Source organism: Podarcis erhardii (genome assembly GCF_964252035.2).
Source record: "Podarcis erhardii genome assembly, chromosome: 3".
NCBI lineage: Eukaryota > Metazoa > Chordata > Lepidosauria > Squamata > Lacertidae > Podarcis > Podarcis erhardii.
Genome location: NC_138507.1, coordinates 65,478,749 through 65,499,052, shown reverse-complemented (window position 1 = coordinate 65,499,052; position 20,304 = coordinate 65,478,749). Strand labels below are relative to the sequence as shown.

Genomic DNA, 20,304 nt, shown 5'->3' with positions numbered 1-20,304 from the left:
TCACAGTCCTGCCTTTTGGAGGCAACCAATAAGACAGAGGATCCAAATACAGCAGCTTAAATGAACCAATAGTAGCTGTACCCTCTGGAACCAAAAGGCAGTTACTTTACCCTAATGCAAATACAGACAATAATAATACAGATATAAAATCCTTTGACTCAATACACAACACATGCAATGGGTGACAGAATGCTGAAAAACTGAATGGTCACGGGAAAAGTAACAACAGGTAACTCTGGCAGGAAACCTTCTGAAACCAACCAATTTCTAAGGCAGTGGATTAAAAGAGTGACTGTTGCTCCTGTTCTTACTATCATCCTACTTCCATCTTTGGTAAACAAGCTCAGCAAGTTGTGGTTTTTCAGAAAAAAGAAGGGGAAAAAAGTGATAAATGCCTCTGAGTGTCTGGCAGACTCTTTGGACCAGTGGGCACATTTTGAAAAGGTGCCAGTCCCAAAATGGGGGCACTGCATAACACGGAATTAGAGAGTGTACAGCCATTGTCTCTTTTTCCCTCATCTCAGACAATAGGAAGTCACCTATATCCTGCTGGTTCTGATTGTGAAGATCACACAGTATTGATCACATACCTAAACACACAATGCTGCTGCTGCTGTCTAATAATGACAGGGAACATTCCCCCAATACCAGGAAAGATAGCCAAGGCAGCCACATGCTCTATCGCACATACAGCACATACACCCACACTCAGAGCATGCAAATGAACCACAGGCACATATGCATCTCTTTCACACTCATACACTCCATGAATACACCCCCACCTCTCCCTCTCCGCCCAAGTGCATCTCTCTCACACCCACCACCCCTCTCTCAGACTGTACAGAAATACATACCTCAGCTCCTCTCTCTCAGGCACCTCTCTCTGCCCAACTGCATTTCTCTCAATCATACACACACAGCATATCTGAGCACACCTGCACCTACACATTTAGAAAAGCATCTCTATGGTCGAAGGAAGGGGCTGCTATTTTTTATTTATTTTTTTAACCCAAAATAGATGAAAGCCACCCATCTGCCAGGTTGGTGATTCCTGCATATACACTTAAACTAAGTCCTATTGAATTATGACAATGCAGGCAGTACTAAATTCACTAGGGTTACTTAGTTCAGAGCAGACATTCAGTGGATGATGCTGTGAGAGAGCTCAGGGAGCAGGGGATTTTATGTGTATTGTATTTAGTTCATTGCTGGTATTGCTTGTTCTCAAAATTAATAAAAAGCAAAAAGCAAAAAAGCAAAAAAGCAAGCTATTCCGAGCCTGGCAGCAAATGTTGTATTAGTTCTTTTAAGAGACTGATTTGTGTTTTCTGCTGATGTACAGCTTACCAGAGGGCAAAAGAAAATCTCAAAATGCATTGGCTGTAAACTTATGATAGTGCAAGTAATTTTAATATCCAAAGGTGGGGGTGCAGGATGGATTGCAATTTGTCAGACTCACTGGGTTGGGGGCTGCAGGCAAAGCGAGAGGGAAAAGGAAGGGTCTATAATGGCTGCCAATAAGAGCTGAGAAAGTCTCATTTAGCAGGGCTGCTCCTACCATTAGGCAGAGTGAGACAGCTGTCTCAGGTAGCTGATTGTCTGTATCACAAAGGGGCAACAAATGTTCATTATTCTGTTTAACACTGTTACATTTCTATTGCCAGGGAGGGGAGAAGAGCTTGTTTGGTCTGCTTCCTCAGATGTCAAAATAACTTGGCTGGCATTGGGTACTCTGCCCCTTGACTGAGGTACATAGGGCACTTTTTGTCAGCAAAATGCCTCAGGTCAGCTTCTGCTCCCACCTCTTGCCTGGATTCCCAAAGCCACCCCCAGCTTTCCTTCAGCACATCTCCTTTAATTTTTCTCATTCAGGCCAGCAGTTAAAATGAGATACTGGGTAGTCAGTTAATAGGAGAGGCAAGAAGCAGCTGTGTTTCCTTGACAGAATAACTGCAGCAGTAGGCGAGGCAAATTCCGTGCATCTCCCCATTCTGAACGCGCAGGAGAGACGCTGCCCTGCCCTTCACAACCTCCTCTCCACCCAGCCAGTGTTTGTGCTGACTGGCAAGCAGACAAGCGAAGTGATCAAACACCTCCCATTATGTGCTAAACAGTAGGCACAGCTGCATGCTTGTTGCTGCACGGCTTCCTTTGCAGAGGGGTGGGGGTGGAGGGGTGTGTGGAAATCAAATGTCATTTGTTTGACTCCGGCTGCGCTGATGTTTCACTTCTTGGTTGTGACTCTTTTTTCCATTGTCAATCTATTGAGTGCATTTCCATCCGCAATAACAAGAGAGCCTGCTGAGGAACAGCAAGAGAGGGAACAGTGTGATACAAGTTTCATCATAATGGCAGCATAATGGGGTCCCCAGGGGCCTAGACCTGAGTGCATTGGGACTCGCTCACAAGGTAGACTTTCCTGTGGAAGTAGCAGCTCAGCCTCTCAAGTGTGTAAACAGATGTAGGAAAAATCTCTGCTGTTGACATTAGGTTGCTAGTTGGAAATCTGCATAGTGCTCACCAAATCCCAGCATTAGCTAAGTAAATAGCAGCATCCACCCCATTGTCTTTAGAGGATTTGAGTCCATTTGCCAGTTATAAGGCACATATCCATAATGCATCATCACTTCCCTACAAGTTAATTTTTTTATTTGTAGCCTTTCAGAGCTGAATATCTTTCTATGTCCCTCTGTCTGTGTGTGTGCCTGTCCACATATGTGTACAGTATATGAACATCTAAAATGTACACAACCATTTAGACAGTAGGGGGGTTTATTTTTCATTCACTGTTGAGATGGTTCACTTCAGACAACAGTACCCGATTCCTCCTGATTAGGTGGCAATGAGCCAGTGCAAATTCATTTCTGCAATGGCTTTAAAGAGAGAGGGAGAGAGAAGAGAGAGAGAGAGTAGTAAATCCTGCTAAAAACAGCAGCATTGGTATTGTAGCATTTGGAAGCAGGATAACCTGTGGAGAAATCAGCACTGCCCTCTGGATGACATTCAATACTCAGGATGGAAATATGTCATGTTCAGAAGATAATTTACCGTTAAGGACTGGAGAAAGAGAGCGAAATGGCATTACAGTGCCAAGGTGGCGGTAAACTTTTGTTACTGTTTTTAGTGCATATTTTTGGAAAATAAATATGGCCTTTTAAACTTGGGCCCTATGAAATTAATGCCACTTGCAACCATTTTTCCGGGCTTTAAAATGAGGATGCCAATGAAATTCACATCATGGGAATAATTGTGAAAACCATAATTGTGAAAGCCTGGAGAAGAGTCACTGAGAGCTCAGCAAACAAGGACATACATTGCAAGTAGGAGGCCCCATAGTAAGTCACTGGCACCTCCAGTTAAAAAAGGTAAGAAGATAGCTGGGAAGACTGTGGCTTTTAAATGTTTGCTTAGGGTGAATGGACAAGACTCAGAATACCTGAACATGCAAAGAGGAATCAAACAAGGATGCTCCTTATCACCTCTATTATGTGCGCTATCAAGGGAACTATTGTCCAATGCAATTCAAAACAACCTGAAAATAAAAGGAATAATAAGATATGGGCAGATTACCATCGAACCTTTTTGCTGATCATATTTCCCTGACGATCTCCAACCCAGAGACATCCCTGCCAGAGGCCATCAGAGAAACTGAAGTTTTTTTTGGGGAAATAGCGAGATTGTCCATCAATAAAACAAAATTGGAACTATTAAGTCTGAATGTCCCCTCAAAGATGCAAGCAAACATAGAAACTAAAACAAATTCAGTAGTCAACTCTCAAGCAATTAGGCCATTGGCATCATTTGAAAAACTAATTCTGAACATGACTGAACTATTTTTTTAAAAAAAATAATCTATCAATTGTATACAAAATACAATTGGACAATGCTCAGCTATTGAACAAAACTGGGAAAAGGACTTGGACACAGAATTTGAAACAAAACAAATTCCTTCCAGTAGCACCTTAAAGACCAACTAAGTCAGTTCTTGGTATGAGCTTTCGTGTGCATGCACACTTCTTCAGATACACTGAAACAGAAGTTTCCAGATCCTTCTATATAGTGAGAAGGTGGGGAGGGGTATTACTCAGAAGGGTGGTGGGAATGGGTGATTGGCAGATAGCTGTGATGAGCCTGTTGACGACTCTTAACGACTGCAATAGGTCTTACAGGTCTTCCTGTAAGACCTATTGCAGTCGTTAAGAGTCGTCAACAGGCTCATCACAGCTATCTGCCAATCACCCATTCCCACCACCCTTCTGAGTAATACCCCTCCCCACCTTCTCACTATATAGAAGGGTCTGGAAACTTCTGTTTCAGTGTATCTGAAGAAGTGTGCATGCACACGAAAGCTCATACCAAGAACTGACTTAGTTGGTCTTTAAGGTGCTACTGGAAGGAATTTGTTTTGTTTTGACTATGGCAGACCAACACGGCTACCTATCTGTAAACAGAATTTGAAGAAGCAGATATTATCTATGGACAACACCACTACCCCTAAAATCAACATCAACATCAACATCAACATCAACATCAACCCACAAGGCAGTCAACCCACCTCACAGAAAACTCTTTTAAGGTAATACACAGATGGCATCTAACACCTGTAAGACTCAGCTACATAGACAAAACATCCTCTTCAGCATGCTAGAGAGGGTGCAATGTAACTGGTATGACTTTCCATATGTGGTGGACATGTGCAACCACTTTAGGAAAGGGTATTTACAGAAAAAAGCAAAATTGCGAACCAGGACATACAATGCAATCCAGGTTTATTAACAATTTTCAAAGATACTCAACTTGTACTATTACACCAGGAACTTATCACCTTTCTCCTGGTAACAGCACAATTACTTATAGCAAAGAACTGTGAAGTGCTGTATTACCAGAGTAGGCACCGGCCTATGGGGGCCCTGCAACAATGGATCAAAAGAATATTGATTTGACCTTGAATGAAAATTAACACCTTATTTCAATATTATCCTGCTAAAGCGTGTGCACAAGGTGCCCCCCCATGAGATTTAGACTGCCTTGTGGCCTCCACAGGATTTAATGCAGCACTGGACTTGATCCCTTCCCCTTCACACAATGGAAACAGAACATACTGTATGAACGTTTGCTTTATCTGAGAAACTAACTGAATACACACCCAGAATGACATACTGTATCTGATAGGGATGATTTGTTGCAATATAGTACCTCTTTATAAAATATTCAAATGAACACCCTGATGATTGGTATCCACTTACTACGCACATAAACTTATGGGAAAATTTGATGCATTACTCTTCTGTTCTGGGGGGAGGGGGTGGAAAGAGGAAAAACCAATTATGCTCATGTTTATATATTTTTGCTCTTGAAAATAAATAAAAATATTTGGAACATGAAGATTTGTTTCAACTGAGGGCCAAGCTACTCAGGCGACTCATGTGATGTATGACTTTTATTTGCTGGGCGGGGGGGAGAGCTGCTAATTTATTACAGAAGTGTTGCTGAGGGAACGGGTCAGAGGTGCGGTTTCCCTCTGTGAAACTGGCTTCCAAAGCTGCTGTTAGCTTGCTGAGGAAAACAGATAGGTGCAGTACAGGCACCTGTCATTTTGCCTTGTGATGATCAAAGGAAGCTGCCTTATACTGAGTCCTGTTGCTAGCCCATCTAGCTCAGTTAGCTTAACTGTCCTTTTGGAGACCTAACTAACAGCTGTGATGAAGGCTGGTGTTAGAATTCAGAGTATACAAAAAGCATGTATGTGTTTTGATTGGTTGGTGCAGGTTTAGAATTTTCAGTTAGGTAGTGTGATTGGCTGGGGCTGGACTAGAGGGGCTGGAAGAAGTGTATATATGGCTGGGCACTGGAGAGTTGAATTAGTAGGAGTTGTTGATGTTTGTGCAGAGAAGAAGAAGAAGGTGGCGGCTTAGGTTGAGGAGCCAAGGGGAGAACCTACCTGCAGTGCTGACGGGAGAAGTGAGAAGCATCTTGGGATGTTCATCTCTTTTGATTGGTAGGAGTATCAGAGCGAAGATTTCCATGACGGGACAGCAAAACAAACCTTTGCTTCAAAAGACCAGTAAAAAGTAGGGGGAAAAGAGACTTCCAGCAAAGTTCTCAGAGTGTCAGTGTGGCTTAACAAGGGTGGAGAAAATAAAAGGGCAATTTAGCTAAAGGGTTTTCATAGGGCAACTAACTGCTTCCTTAAAGCTGTCTGAATGCAATATTAATAGTTAAAGATTGGCATTAAAAGTGACAGCTAACAGGTTAACAAAGCACATACTCATTTAAAGACAGATTAAAGTAACTTGAAAAACTTGTGTACTTAATAATCTTGCAAGAAGTAAATATAATATCTGTATCTGACTGTCTTTGTACCATGCCTGTACTAGGGCTGCCATATTTCAAAAAGTGAAAATCCAGACACAGATTTTTGCAAAACCTCAAAAAAATAATGAAATTTTAGAGCTATTTTTAAGGAAATTCACCAAAATCTACACTACCAACATGGGTTGCTATATGCCCGGATTTTCCAGGACATTTCAGCGATTTCTGCCTGGACTCTGTTTCTGACTGCTGAATCCAGGCTATGTTCTGGACATATGGCAACCCATGGCTACCAAGTTACTGGTAAATTAAGCGTCCAGAGGGACTAAGTAAGACTGAGTGGTGGTAGTGGCACAGATTTAGGAGTACTAGTACTATAGAAGTTGGGTTTTGTTATTATAGAGTAAAAAAATATTCCCCTTCTGTCTACAGCTATACAGGTTTAAAGGGACCAAAGAGCCCCAGGAAAAATGGCATAGAAGGAGGACTTTTGGAGAGGGTCACAGTGTACAGGCGCTCTCATAATGCTGGATCAGGCAATGAAGCTGAATGTTGGGAGATAAAGGACAGACAAAAGGCAATGTTTCACAGTGCACTGTTGATTTCTGGAATTTGTTATGACAAGATGCAGTAAGGCCTATCAACTTAGATAGCTTTAAAGGAGGATTAGACAAATTCATGAAGGATAAAAAAAAATCAGAGGCTACTGCTAATGATAGCTGTGCACTACTTTCAACATCTGAGGCAGCATGCCTCTGAATACCAGTTGCTGGGTTTCACAAGTGGGGAAGGGTTGTTGCACTGGCAGGCTTACCATAGGCATCTGGCTGGCCATTGTAAGAACATGAATGCTGGGCTAGATAAACCTTTGGTCTTAACCAGGAGGACTGATGGTGTTATGTTTATATGCTGAAGTCTGAATCCTCAAAACCTAGAAGGGGTAAAATTGGACAGCAAGGGGGGGGGAAGGGGAGCATAGGCTGCATACACATTATACATTTAAAAAACATGTTAAAGCACACACCCTCCCTCAAAGAATCACGGGGACAATCATTTACACCCTCACAGTGCTATAATTCCCAGAACCCTTAATAAACTACATTTCCCAATATTGTTTGGGGGAAGACATATGCTTTAAATGTGCATTGAATATGTTTTAAATATGTGGTGAGTATTCTTCATCGTGCCATTGTTTAATTTTAGAAACAAAAGAAAACTGAGCCATCTTTTATCAAGGATATGCTGATGGAAAAGTTAATATTTAAATGTACACAACACAGCTTGAGTTTTGCCACTTTATTTGATTTTTAATAAAATTCAAGGTTATAATGTCTCAATAATCCTGACCACAACACCGCTAATATATTTTCTTAGATCTGAGGTAGGCTAGTATCAAGGTGCCATATTAAAATCCATTATGTCTCTCTGTCTGTTTCTCATTTCAGGATCTAAGAAGATGGACAAGTTATGTGCTCAAAATGTATGGAGTATACAAAGCCCTAAACTTTATGAGAACCTACTACAACAGTGATAGCCAATGGAATATGGTTATCTTTGAAATGAAAGTCTGTAAATAGCCAATATGGTGAGCTGATGGTGTTGCAATTGGATTGAGATACCCATTTCTACTTGACCAAGAAACTTATTGGGGGACTCTTGGCCAGTCACTACCCTCCAGTCTAACATCTCTCACAGCATTGTTGCAAGGGTAACGGGAAGGTAGCGTCATATTTGCCACCCTCAGTTCCTTGGAGAAAGGGTAGGATAAATTGTAATCCTTTTTAAAAAATCAAACAAGTAAGGATAAAGATGGCTGGGTTCAGGGTGATGTAGCTCCAAGGAGAGTCCTAGAAAACCTTAAAAAAGAAATTGCTGTTGGTGAAAATACCAGGCCTCAAAAGTAACTTATTTTTATGCATATACTATTGCCCCCCGGCAAATATTCTGATGCGCTCTTGCAATGGAGAAAGAAATCAAGGGGGCAGTCAACTTCAGCAACTTCAGCTACCCTTGCAGTGACAGATTAAATAAATGTAATCATGAGAAAGGTACAAATATTAATCATATTTCTAAATGTCTGCAGTTATTAGTGGAACTAAACAGACAGCAGCCATTCCTGAGGGGTCGCCAGGATCTATTTTTACAAACAAGTCAGAGGTCTCTAAAACTACAAATAGCATGGAGAAAGCAGACTAAGGATTTTTTTTTCTTCCTCTCATAATATTAGACCTTGAGGTTGTGAAGTGAAATTGATCAGCAGTAGATTCAGGAAAACAAAATAATTGTTTTTCATACAATATATAATTAACATTGAATTTACCTCCACAAGTTGATGGCCGCTGGCTTATATTTCTTTAATAATAGTAATAATAATAATAATAATAATAATAATAATAATAATAATAATTTTTATTAAATGCTTCCTCTTCTCTCCCAGCATAGGACATTGAGGAAAAGCCTCTTATGTATGTAGCTTTTGGAATTTTAGCCCCTGCAATTATTATTAATTAATGGAGTGTCAACATTACTGTTCATTGTTATTCTTGATTAGGGTTTTCTGAAACCAGATAAATTCTTGAATTACTGAATGAATTTCTAGCTTCCATTCTTTTGAACTAATCAGTTCTTATGTGCATAAATGTGACCACTGTGTATGTAACACACTGAATATAATTTATGTTGCAACATCTGATGGTAAGTGCATCAATACATTCCTAATGACTATTATTATTGCTGCTTTGCAGATCTCAATAAACATTTCAGCATTGGCTCAGAAGAGTCATTAACACAGAGCCTTTTGTGTCAGGTTCTGCAGCTGAATCTGTGAACTGACTACAATGAAGAGGGTTGTATATGGAGTTTGATCTGGAATGGCTCATTCACATAAACAAGGTACCCCTGCAAACTGCAGTCATTAAGAGATTAATGTGTAATGGATATTAGATAAAAATAGATTGATTTTTCTCCCATAAGCCTTTGCACTCTTGCTTAAGCATTCTTATTGTGGTGTCTGGCAGGGCTGTAGCTAGGGGGTGGCAAGGTGTGGCAATCGGTGTGTGTGTGTGTGTGTGTGTGTGTGCAAAATCGGATAAAATATGTCCATAAATATAAATATTGATTATTGCCTCATAAGAAATGGTTTTAAATAGAGGTTGAATTGAATGGGTGGAAGGTGGGGGTTGGAGGAGAGGCAGGACGAAGAGCAAATTTGTCCATGGCTAGAGGGTGCAATCTGGACGGTTCTGCCAGCGGGGCAAGATCACCTAGCTATGGCTCTGGTGTCTGGTGATTTCCTGGACCTTGTAAGACTCTTGCTATGTAAACAGTCTGTCTAATCTTACCACAGAAATCTAGCACAGCTCTTTGTCCTGCTCTTTTGCCTAGGGATCAATCTGTAGAAAGGGTATTGGGAAAGCTCAGTCGGTAGAGCATGAGACTCTTAAACTTAGGCTTTGGATACAAGCCCAACATTGGGCGAAAGATTCCTGCATTGAAAGGGGTCAGACTAGATGACCCCCATAGTACCTTCCAACTCAACAATACTGTGATTCTATTGCAAATGCAACAGAATGAAAAGGAAAGGCCCATTTCAGTAGTGGAACTTTGGGTATGGAACAGCCTTCCCCACGGAGCCTCTCCTGGTGTCTGATCAATTGTCTTTTGGGCACCATGTAAAACCCCTTCAAAAATCTGTTCCTTATGAATCTGTTGGGAGACCCTTATGAATGGTGTGGAATTTGAAAAGTGGGTTGCAGGGGAGACAAGGAGTCTCTCAAGATCACCTTGATCCCTGTTCTGCTGTCAGAAGGCTCTAGGGAATCAAAGAGTTCCTCTCCACTGGCTTCTGAGGAGGGGGTTAGGGGAAGGAACTCCACTGTGGCAAAGGTCACAACTTCATCCTGTCAGGCAGAAAGCAACCATTAGCAGAACTTTAAGTATGACAGGAAAGGGTGGGAGAAAGACTACCGGAATGACCTGCTCTGCTCATTAGGACTGAAAGTCCACCAAGTCTGTGAAGATCATGTTTTTGCAAATTAACTTCACCTTTGAACTGTGTGATTACTGACCGGCACACACATCTGTGACAGATGATGTTTCTTCCTAAGTAAAATGAGAATGTAAACTTTCTCAGTCATATGGACTGCATATATATATATATATAATATCAGAAAAAAGCTGGCCAAAACTTATTGTTTCATAAAAGACTCCAAAACATTGAAAAACAGCCCAAGGCAGAGCATGCAACTAAGCAAACACCTAGAAGACCATTCAGATCTTTAAGCAACAAAGGCTACAGCATGCTACTGTACCTTTTCACAAGTTCCTTTTGTCATTGCTTCAACTTGCCTTTCTTTGTTTTTGCTCAGCCATCACGGTCCATGTGGGTGTGGGTTGCAGCTTAGTGACACATGCTCCGCAGGTAAAAGGTCCTAAGTTCCCTGGGTAGGGCTGGGAAACTGACCTGCCCGAAACCCCAGAGAGCTACTACCAGTCAATATTGACAATACTGAGCTAGATGGATTGTCTGACTTGGGAAAGGCACGTAGGAAGCTGCCTTATGTGTATAAAACTGTCTTATTTGTAATGGATTGTATACCTGGCCAGCAATGACTCCACCAGATGACACCACCTACCAAGGTCTAAAAATAAATTTTTTTAAGTGTTTCTAGCCATGCTTCAAGAAAATCAGTCGTTGAATTCAAATGAATATTGACCCCAAAATCAGAAGGCAAATACTGCACCCCACTTCTTCTTTAGCTGCAAGTACTTGGGCTGAAAAACTGCTGAAGAAGGTTGTCAAGTGATGAAAGAACCATACCCCCCCCCCATTCTGTTTAAATTCTGTGTTGATCAGTCTCTTGGTTCATAGCATGGGAAGTTCTGCAGTAAAGGCAAATAAATAGTTATCATTTGCCTTTACTGCAGAACTTCCCATGTTATGAACCAAGAGACTGATCAGTGTCAGACTTCTTTCTTTGGATACTTCTTTCATAAACCAGATCTCCTTTGTGGTCAAAGGACACAATCCACAGAAATGCAAGGCTTGCTGAATTTAATGGGATTTAAGAGCTTAACTGCACTTTCCACTCTTTTGTTAACAGCAGCGGTACATAGGTACACATCCTTTTCTATGGATTGAGCTCAAAGAGTCCAGGAAATTATTTATTATTATTATTGCCAATGCTTCACTTTTTACTTGTATGTTGCAAAATGTTGCTTTAAGCCTTTATTGGAAGGTTGATTCGGGGCACTACATCATATTGGTGACAGTTTGTTTAAGTGACATCTCATTCAGTTGGATCTAGTAACACTCACTCTCATCTGTCATTAGTATTGACATGGACCAGTATTACCCCTGTGGCCTGGAGTTAGAAACCATGAAGCCAAAACTTTGCAATGAATGACTAACGGCATTGGGAACAGTACAGCAAAGGCCAAATATCCTACTATAGGACTTGCACCAGCAAGATTATGATGTGAAGAGATGTAGTAGTAACAAAATGGCATTGTTGAGGGATTTAATGATGACATGACTGTAACAAGATGACACAGGACCTCCACTGACAACTTTGTTCTGATGTTTGTTCACGATGCCTGACTATTTACCATGCTGGCAGGGCTGATGAGAGCTTCACTTCAATAAAATCTGGAGGGCAGCACATTGGCTACCGGAGTTCTGGAGGTTTGCAGTATCACATCTATAAATCTGTGTGATAAAGACAAATCTGCATAAGCAAAAACTATTCTCTGTCGAAAACATACTTCTAGTAAAACTATTTCCCTGCCACAGTAATCTTTAGAATACAGTGTCCTTTTGCATACCACAGATCACAAGCGTAACTCTACAACCACTTTCGCAAGAGATCATGAAACCAGAGAATGGAGTCTTGCCAGCCTTACTACTTCTGTGCAATGCTATAGCATATTTTCAGGTAAGAGAATACTTCACAGCAGAGGTCGTTCTGTTAAAGTGAAATATCCCATTCCAAATGCGACTGTTTTAAAATGGGTGGCTGTGAAGTACCTATATGCACACATATTTAGATATTAAGGGTGTACTCCTATGCACACTTACCTGGAAGTAAGTCCCAGTGAATTTAGTGGGACTTACCAATGAGCAGACAGACATGTACTGTTGTAGTAGTACGATTGTAGTAGTAGCATTGGCATTTGTATGGTGCCTCATAACATACAATTATTTGGTGGCTTTAAATACAAAAGACGGCATAAACACAGTTGTGCGGGGGGACGGGACTTCTCCCCAACCCCAATGTTAAAGCACAGGTTTAAAACAGAGGCCCAGACTACATGGTTTATACTAAAAAGGCTAGTTGAACAGAACTGTATTTGCCTATCCCCAAAAGTTCCAAGTGAACCTTTCTGAGATGGCTGTTCCATAACTAGGTTGTCTCTGTCAAAAAAAGCCCTTAGTGCTAACCAACTCACTTCATTTATTTGGGACACAGAGAACCAGGCATCCAAAGAAGATCTTAAGGTTGTGGTAGATACATATTGGGAAAGGCAATCTTTCAAATAACCTGGTCCCATATATTTGTAATATTCATAATTTGTCATATGATCAAATGAGACTCAGGCAGAGCATAGATAATTTTGGCCAAGATGGCTCCATTCAGGTGAGGTTACAGCTGATAAAAAGCACTTTAAGGCTGTGCAACCTCAAATGATAACGCTGAGTCAAAAAGCACCACCAGACTATGAACCTGGTCTTTTAGAGGGTGCGTGACCCCCATCTAGAAGAGGCTGAACACCACCCACCCAGATAAGTCACTACCAACAGTACCTCTGCCGTGACTAGATTGAATCTGTTTGTTTGCCCTGATCCAGTCTATTACTGCACTTGGTTCCAGATAGCAGTCTTACCTGCATTTGATGAAAAACAAAAACAAAAACTGGGCGTCATCCACATGTGATTGGACCTCTCAGTGGTTTTATGTATCTGTTCAACAGCACTGGAGAAAGAATGATGTCTGTAGAATCCCATAGTATGACTGTCTAGAGGTCAAGCAGTAATCTCCTAGTACTGTCTTCTGGAAATGGCCATCTGTGTGGAACTGGACCTCTGACACCTAACTTAGCCAACCTGTCTAAAAGAATACTAGGAATAACCCATTCATCTCCAGATTAACTGCGACCCAGGCAAATAACTAAAAGAGGAGTAAACAGAACAGCACCTTCACAGTTCCCAAAGGGGTGTGCCTGTCAGCACTGTGCCTGCCATCCAAGGCAGCTTTCCTTTGAAGTCCCTGTCCCAGGAAGCTGATGCAGCCTGATGAAAATTGGCAGAAGGCTAATGCAAACTGCTGAGTCAGGCCTGGTTCCCTCTTGTATGCCAAATTCTGTAGGCATAAAGAGTCTCTGGAGAAGAACCTGTGACAGGCAGGCAGGCAGGCAGCAGATGGTAAGGCACACTGACTTTCTACCTGATTCAATGGTCTGTTCTTCTTCCTCTCCTGCTGCTTAGGGGTGTACATGTTGGCAGTCTTGTTTCTAAATACGTACCAAAATTGCTGCTTAGGGTACTCCCAGATTGTCACTATTTTAAGATGGGATTCAATCACAATTTCAGATTGTGCAATTGGTTTGGAGATCCCCCAAAGATTTTTTTAAAATAAAAAAATTGCAATAAGGAAAGTGATAGGAAAATGTGCTGGAAGTGTGGGATGACACTTGCTTGATGTAGCACTGTCTAACCATCCCACAGACAAATTAGAATGAATCACCAATAGTCAAATCCTCTAGAATCAATCTTAAATTCTTATTAGTTCAAAAGCATGAGTTGGGAACTCTTCAAAGGAAAATTTGTGGACAAATCAGTAGCAATTTCCATTTTAACTGCTCATACCACATATCAGCCAAATACCAAATATTGGGGGGTGTTTAGAACATCTACAGAGAGGACGTTTCAGAAGAAACAAGGCATCCACATGTATCCTTTAGTGACCCTCCAGATGCTGTTGCACTCCAACTCTCAGCACCCCCAGTTTTAAAACTGCTGCAAGTTCAGACATACAGAAAACCAGATATTGTTATAAAGCAACACAGCTGAAAAGCAAACAAGACACAATGAGAAATTCTGAGCATCCATTGGTTTAAGAGACACTCCTATACAGCCCGTACATCACAGCTTGTGAGTTATTCCACACAAAGTCTTTTCTATTTCCTCCTGTCTTGTCAAGGAAGTCTTTCCAAAAACTAACTTGAATAAGCTGAGAAATGATCTAGAACAGTTGAGATACCTGAAAGAGAGAACCCTACTGCTGCCTTCTTTCCCCGCACAATGTGCTGAAATACCTTGAACTCCAAAGGCTAAAGCAGGGTGATAAACCTCAGGCTCAGAGGCTGGATTAAGCCTTCTGGCCCTTGGGAATCACAAAGGCCACTCTCTAAGCCACATCTTTCATCAGTCCTGCTCCATGCTCTGCTTGAGTACTTTTTCCTCACTGAAATTTGTGGGACTGTGAGGGACTGTGATGCTTCTTGCTTGTCTGGATGAAGAGGGGAGAGATATGAGCTTGTATGCAGAAACCTCTTGCTTTTGTGGCTGAAATGTAGCTTACTGTACAAAGTCAAGAGACACATCTTTTGCTCCATCCACTATTGCTTCTAGCCATACCCTTTGTTGCTTCTGACCCTGCGCACCATTTCCTACACCTGCTCTAAACTAAGAGTTGGGCAAATACAGTTGTTGCTATGTGGCCTTCATGCCTGCTTGAGAGTCTAATGCCACAAATCTAGAAGAACACAGCAATGCTGGAATCATTTGGGAATAATGATTAAGGCACAAGGTACTTCCTGGTGGATCAATAACCCACTGGGAGGAGTTAATGGTCCAATCTATGCTCTGCTTTACTAAACCCTGCCATCCGTTAATCCCCAGGTAATGTTCTGTGCTGAGGCTGCGTCTGTTGGTTTAAATTGACAATAGTTTTCATTCTCTAATTCTGATTACGGTTGTGTTCTGTTAATAATGATGTTAGATATGAGTATGTTAGGATGTAATGTCCAGACAGAGAAGCTCTGTGGAGTTGTAACTTTGGAGACAATGAAGCTATTATTTACTCCAGCTGCAAGGATCAGGAAGACTGATAACACATGTAAAATGATTTGAGCATTCTGAAACGTTACATAAATGCTAAAAACCCAATCTAGCTGACCTTCTACATGCACTGTTTGGCGGGTTCAGCTCTCTTGACATAGGAGGTGGGAGAGGAGGGCATGGTGCCATTGGCAAGGGAAAGGGGTGTTGGTGGTAGAGCATTCTTGCTTCTGCAGGTTCCATCATCTGAGCAGGGATTCTAAGGCTTTGGTGAAAAATTTAACACCAGCACCTTTAAAAAAACACTTGTTTATCATGTATTTCAGTTATTTTCGGTTATTGTCACCACAGAAAGAGCTGGGAAATATTTTTTTTACTTTCTTTTAAAGCCTAGACCAGGGAACTGGTGGCCCTTCAGCTGATTTTGGACTCTCATCAGCCTCAGCCAGCATGGCCAATAGTCAGGGACAATGAAAGCTGGATCCATCTTCGGTATATTCATTTTATTGGCTATGTTGTTCATTTTGTAACTTTGTACATTATTTGCATGCATAATCTACCCGTCGTATATGATGACAGAACTGCATGCATAGATCGAATCACAATTGCTAGCAGTTGCTCACACATACTCCATTGGCTGAATGTGCACTGCTATTGTAAAGTTTTTCATGACTAATAAAATAAAATACAGTGGTACCTCGGGTTAAGAACTTAATTCGTTCTGGAGGTCTGTTCTCAGCCTGAAACTGTTCTTAACCTGAAGCACCACTTTAGCTAATGGGGCCTCCCACTGCTGCTGCATGATTTCTGTTCTCATCCTGAAGCAAAGTTCTTAACCCGAGGTAATATTTCTGGGTTAGCGGAGTCTGTAACCTGAAGCATATGTAACCTGAAGCGTGTGTAACCTGAGGTACCACTGTACAAAACGTATGAATAATGTTGGTCTTGTAGGTCAGTGTTGCAAGACTTCCAACTGAAGATTAAGTATGTGGAGTAGACAGTCCGTGACAGATACCATCTGAATTTGGTGAGTCTTCTCCTCCATTGCAAGCCCTGCACCCCAGTTCATTGCTTGCCACTAAACGCGTTCATGAGTTCACAAAACTATTTTCAATTTTATTTGGATACCGGCTCTGATATTTGGTTATGTAAATATACTAAGGGTGAAACTCACTCTATAGTTATGTACTTGGATTAGTTTATATCTTATCACACCCTTCCTCCAAGGAAGTCAGAATGACATTTTTAGTATGTTTATGTTGACAGAGAGTAATTTGCCCAAGCCTATCCAGAGAGAATCATTGTTCAGTGAGGAACTAAACTTTTCTCCTCATATGCAACACTCTTTTAACCACTACATCACACAGTCAGCATGTTCTACTGGATATGCAACATACCGGTACTTTCGTCAGGTCTTAAGTGTGCATAGGGTTAAGTTCATTTCAAGTCCAATTTCTTGCACAACTGCCACTTCTGTGAACAGAATGTTTACAGCTTACCCCTGTGATGAATATATACTTGACTCATTTGCAGAGTGTTTTGCTATCTTGTAAGCCGCCCAGAGAACTTCTGTTATAAAGTGGACTATAAATGTGTATAAAATAAATAGACAATTTCACTCCAAAAGAAGTCAGTACTCACTGGGATCATACACACGGTAAATAAATATGTGTGCTTTTATTATCCATGATGATATACCGGTACATGCAAAGTACCCAAAATAATTTACACAGAAGTGATATTTGTCACCTGTAAAGTTCCTTATCTGGGCAGTGGATCACAGACTATTGATATCCAACTTGTATAATGGCAATATTCCAGTTTATTTCAGAAATTTTAAACTATGCCTCCAAAAGTTATATACTCATGGTAAAGCATTCCAATTTTAGGGAATACAATATTACAACTCCAAGGCTTACTGCTTGGAAGGTAGTCAGAACAAGTTCTGCACACCCTATATTGTTGTTCCTGTGATGCTGTGTGAAGTCTCCAAGAGCAGAGTTCCATTTGGAGAGACTTCTCTAAACATTCTAGAGCACCAGCTACAGCCAGTGACCTTTCATTACTTGGTTTTCACAGGCTATATATAGATGATTGCCTTGTAGACAAGGTATTTAATTGCTCCTACATTGATTCATGAAAATAAAAAGGGTAAACAGATTAAAGTCTAACATCTAAATATAATACTTGACAGGCGAAACAGAAGCATGACACTGAAATTTACCAATAGAAACCTTGTAAGGCAGAGTTCTTGAGATAGCCAGAAATGTGAAATTAATATGCGTTTTCTTTTCTTTTTCTGCAGAATGACATCCAGAATGACACTCCTCACACTGCATACTACTGATACCAATGCAAAGTTTCTTTGTTTTCAGAAAAGCTCAGGAAAAACAAGACTCAGCAAGGGAAAGAAACTGGAATCTCAAAAATACAATGTCAAATTATAAGGTAACTTTGATAAATGGATAACAGCCATGGTTCTTTCTGAGCTCTTGGATTCAAGTGGGAGGCACTTGAGGATGAGGGCTTGGAAGAGGAGGAGGGAATGAGACTATGCAGCAAAGTCCACTGGTGGAACCTACCCCCCCCCAAATGACCCCAGATGCACCAGTACCTGATGAGACCCAGAGGTTGCCACTACCCAGTCTGTGGACAACGATGGAGGCTGAGAAGAGCAGCCTGCTGTGACAGAGCAGGAAAATTCAGATGAAAATGCATGTCCAGCAATGTCTCCCAGGTAAAAGTGGTTCCTCAAGGTAAGAGAGGAGATTTATCTTCCTTGGAGAAATGCTCACCTTCAGGCCAGGAATTCTCACAGAGATTCTTGTGAGTAGTTGAGCCTTTTGTCTCTGCTTACAAGCTTGGTGGGTAGGTGTGGAAATTTGTTGGAACTCTGTTGCAGCTGCTGTGCAGTGTCTTGGAGCTCTGGCTACTCATCTTGGCCTCTTCAGCCTTGGCCTTTGCTCTTGACTTGGATTTATTGTTATCACGCCTTGGCCTTGCAAGAGCACCTAGATAAGATTCTATTTCCTAGCTGTTGAGTTTGTACTGTTAGACTGCTGTAATAAAAGTTTGCTTCTTTACTTACAAATAAATGCCTTATTTCTGAAAAGTGCAGATAGTAGGTACCAGTCATAGGGCCTTATATATTAAAACCAAACCCTGAACTTGGTTTGATCAGGCACCAGGCAAAAATGTTTCTCTATAACCAGGCCTTGTATTTGTGGGAGGGAGGTTATTTGTTTTTGTTTTTATTATGCATTTTGATTTCTCATTTTATATTTTTATGTTGTGACCTGCCTTTTATTTTTGGATTAAAGGCAATATACAAATTTAATAAATACATAATAAATAAATACCAGCACCATGTACTCATATAGAAGAATGTTCAACACACCCTGAACCCACCCAGTCATGCCCCTTTGGCTAGCTTTAATCAGCCATTACAGAGGCACCAGACTCAACTGGTGCAGCAGCACAGGCTGCCACACTGTAGGGGGCGCCACAACAATGCTGTAGAGCACAGCACAAGAGGCAGGGGGGTGTGCGTCGGATTTTAGCATTCTCCTCAAAGTGATCAGCAAGCAACTCACAGAAGGCCTCTGAGGAGTCCCAGGCCCCATCTACCAATATAGATGCCAGCAGCCTATCAACCACTTTGAGGATGTGATGGAAGCAGTGAAGCAGTCACTGCTTTCACTGCCACACTGTAGGCATGATTATGTGTTCTAGCATGTGTTTAGACCTCTTTCCAGTGGGACTTCTACCACCTGCCACTGCCTGGCCTGTTTTGTTGCATGTAGCTCCCCAGTATATAAGGGACTGTGGCGATCACACAGGGTCCCCGAACGCTTGACTGTCTATTGATCCCTGTGCCACCACTGTGCTCGCTTCCCCGCTGCCACCAACCCGTTACTCTCGGGTACACACTGAGTCCAGACAGTTGTTAAAATTAAATCAAATAAGCAAGTTTATTTTGTAAGCATTAACAAGTATGGTTTCTCAGTTAACTTTTTTGTCAGTTTCTTATCCTTAGTTTCTTTACCGGCCTATACCTTCCTAATACCTTCTGACTGATTATCTCAATTTAACAGTTTCTCTCACTCTCTCACATCAGATTAGCCCAACCCACAGACTTATCCTCCCTCTCTCTTCTCTAACTCCAGATTGACTTCTTAATAACTCTAACTCTAACTCCTCCCCTTGGGTTCCTATAGGTTAGTCATTTTACAATTAGTTAACCCTTTCCTTATGAACCCAGTATGATGTCACACACCTAGGAGGGCAAACAACACAGGGGCCCTAATATGCTCTGTCATGTCAGAGAGGGCACTCAGAAACAATTATCTCTCTGGCCCTATCTACACAATGAGAGGGACTTCCAAATGGTAGGTTCTCAAGGATAGGGTCAGGTTGTAACTCTATCTAATGCACTGCTCTTCAGATATTGACATCGGCATTAGCCAACAGAGTAATCTGAAATACATTAGACACTTAAAAAGCAAAAGCTCCCCCCACCCAAATTTGATACTAGGAATGCACAGGCAAAGCTGAGCATCTGTACAATGAAGCCCAAAACACCTCTACTCATTCTAATGCTCATTGTTAAGGAGAAGGAACAGAGGCAGCTCAGAGCATTCATACAAGAAAGATATTGGATTATTTCTCAGAAAGTCACTGGAGAGGAAACATGTGCTCCCTTTCTATGATATATAGGCATGTCAATAACACCTCATGATCAGCATTACAAAAGGCAGCTGCTACATCTAATAATGTCAGCAGGGACACCCGATTTATCACTGCAAACTGTGCAGACTTTGTGCTGTATGCAAGATAGCACAGCCATGGAAATCAGAGATATGTACATGCTGCAGAAGTGACAGGGGCACTTGTAACAATAAATTGCAGGCTACCTCCGTGGTCACCACTGGTCA

The 20,304-nt window shown here is 41.4% G+C and overlaps 1 long non-coding RNA gene across 1 annotated transcript; it reads left to right on the top strand.

Annotated features, from left to right (window-relative positions):
- The first annotated feature begins 12,154 nt into the window (after positions 1-12,154).
- Positions 12,155-18,465, top strand: LOC309337705. Its single transcript, XR_014154513.1, has 2 exons — positions 12,155-12,245; positions 17,676-18,465. It is a non-coding gene; the product is annotated as an uncharacterized lncRNA (long non-coding RNA).
- Positions 18,466-20,304: the final 1,839 nt, after the last annotated feature.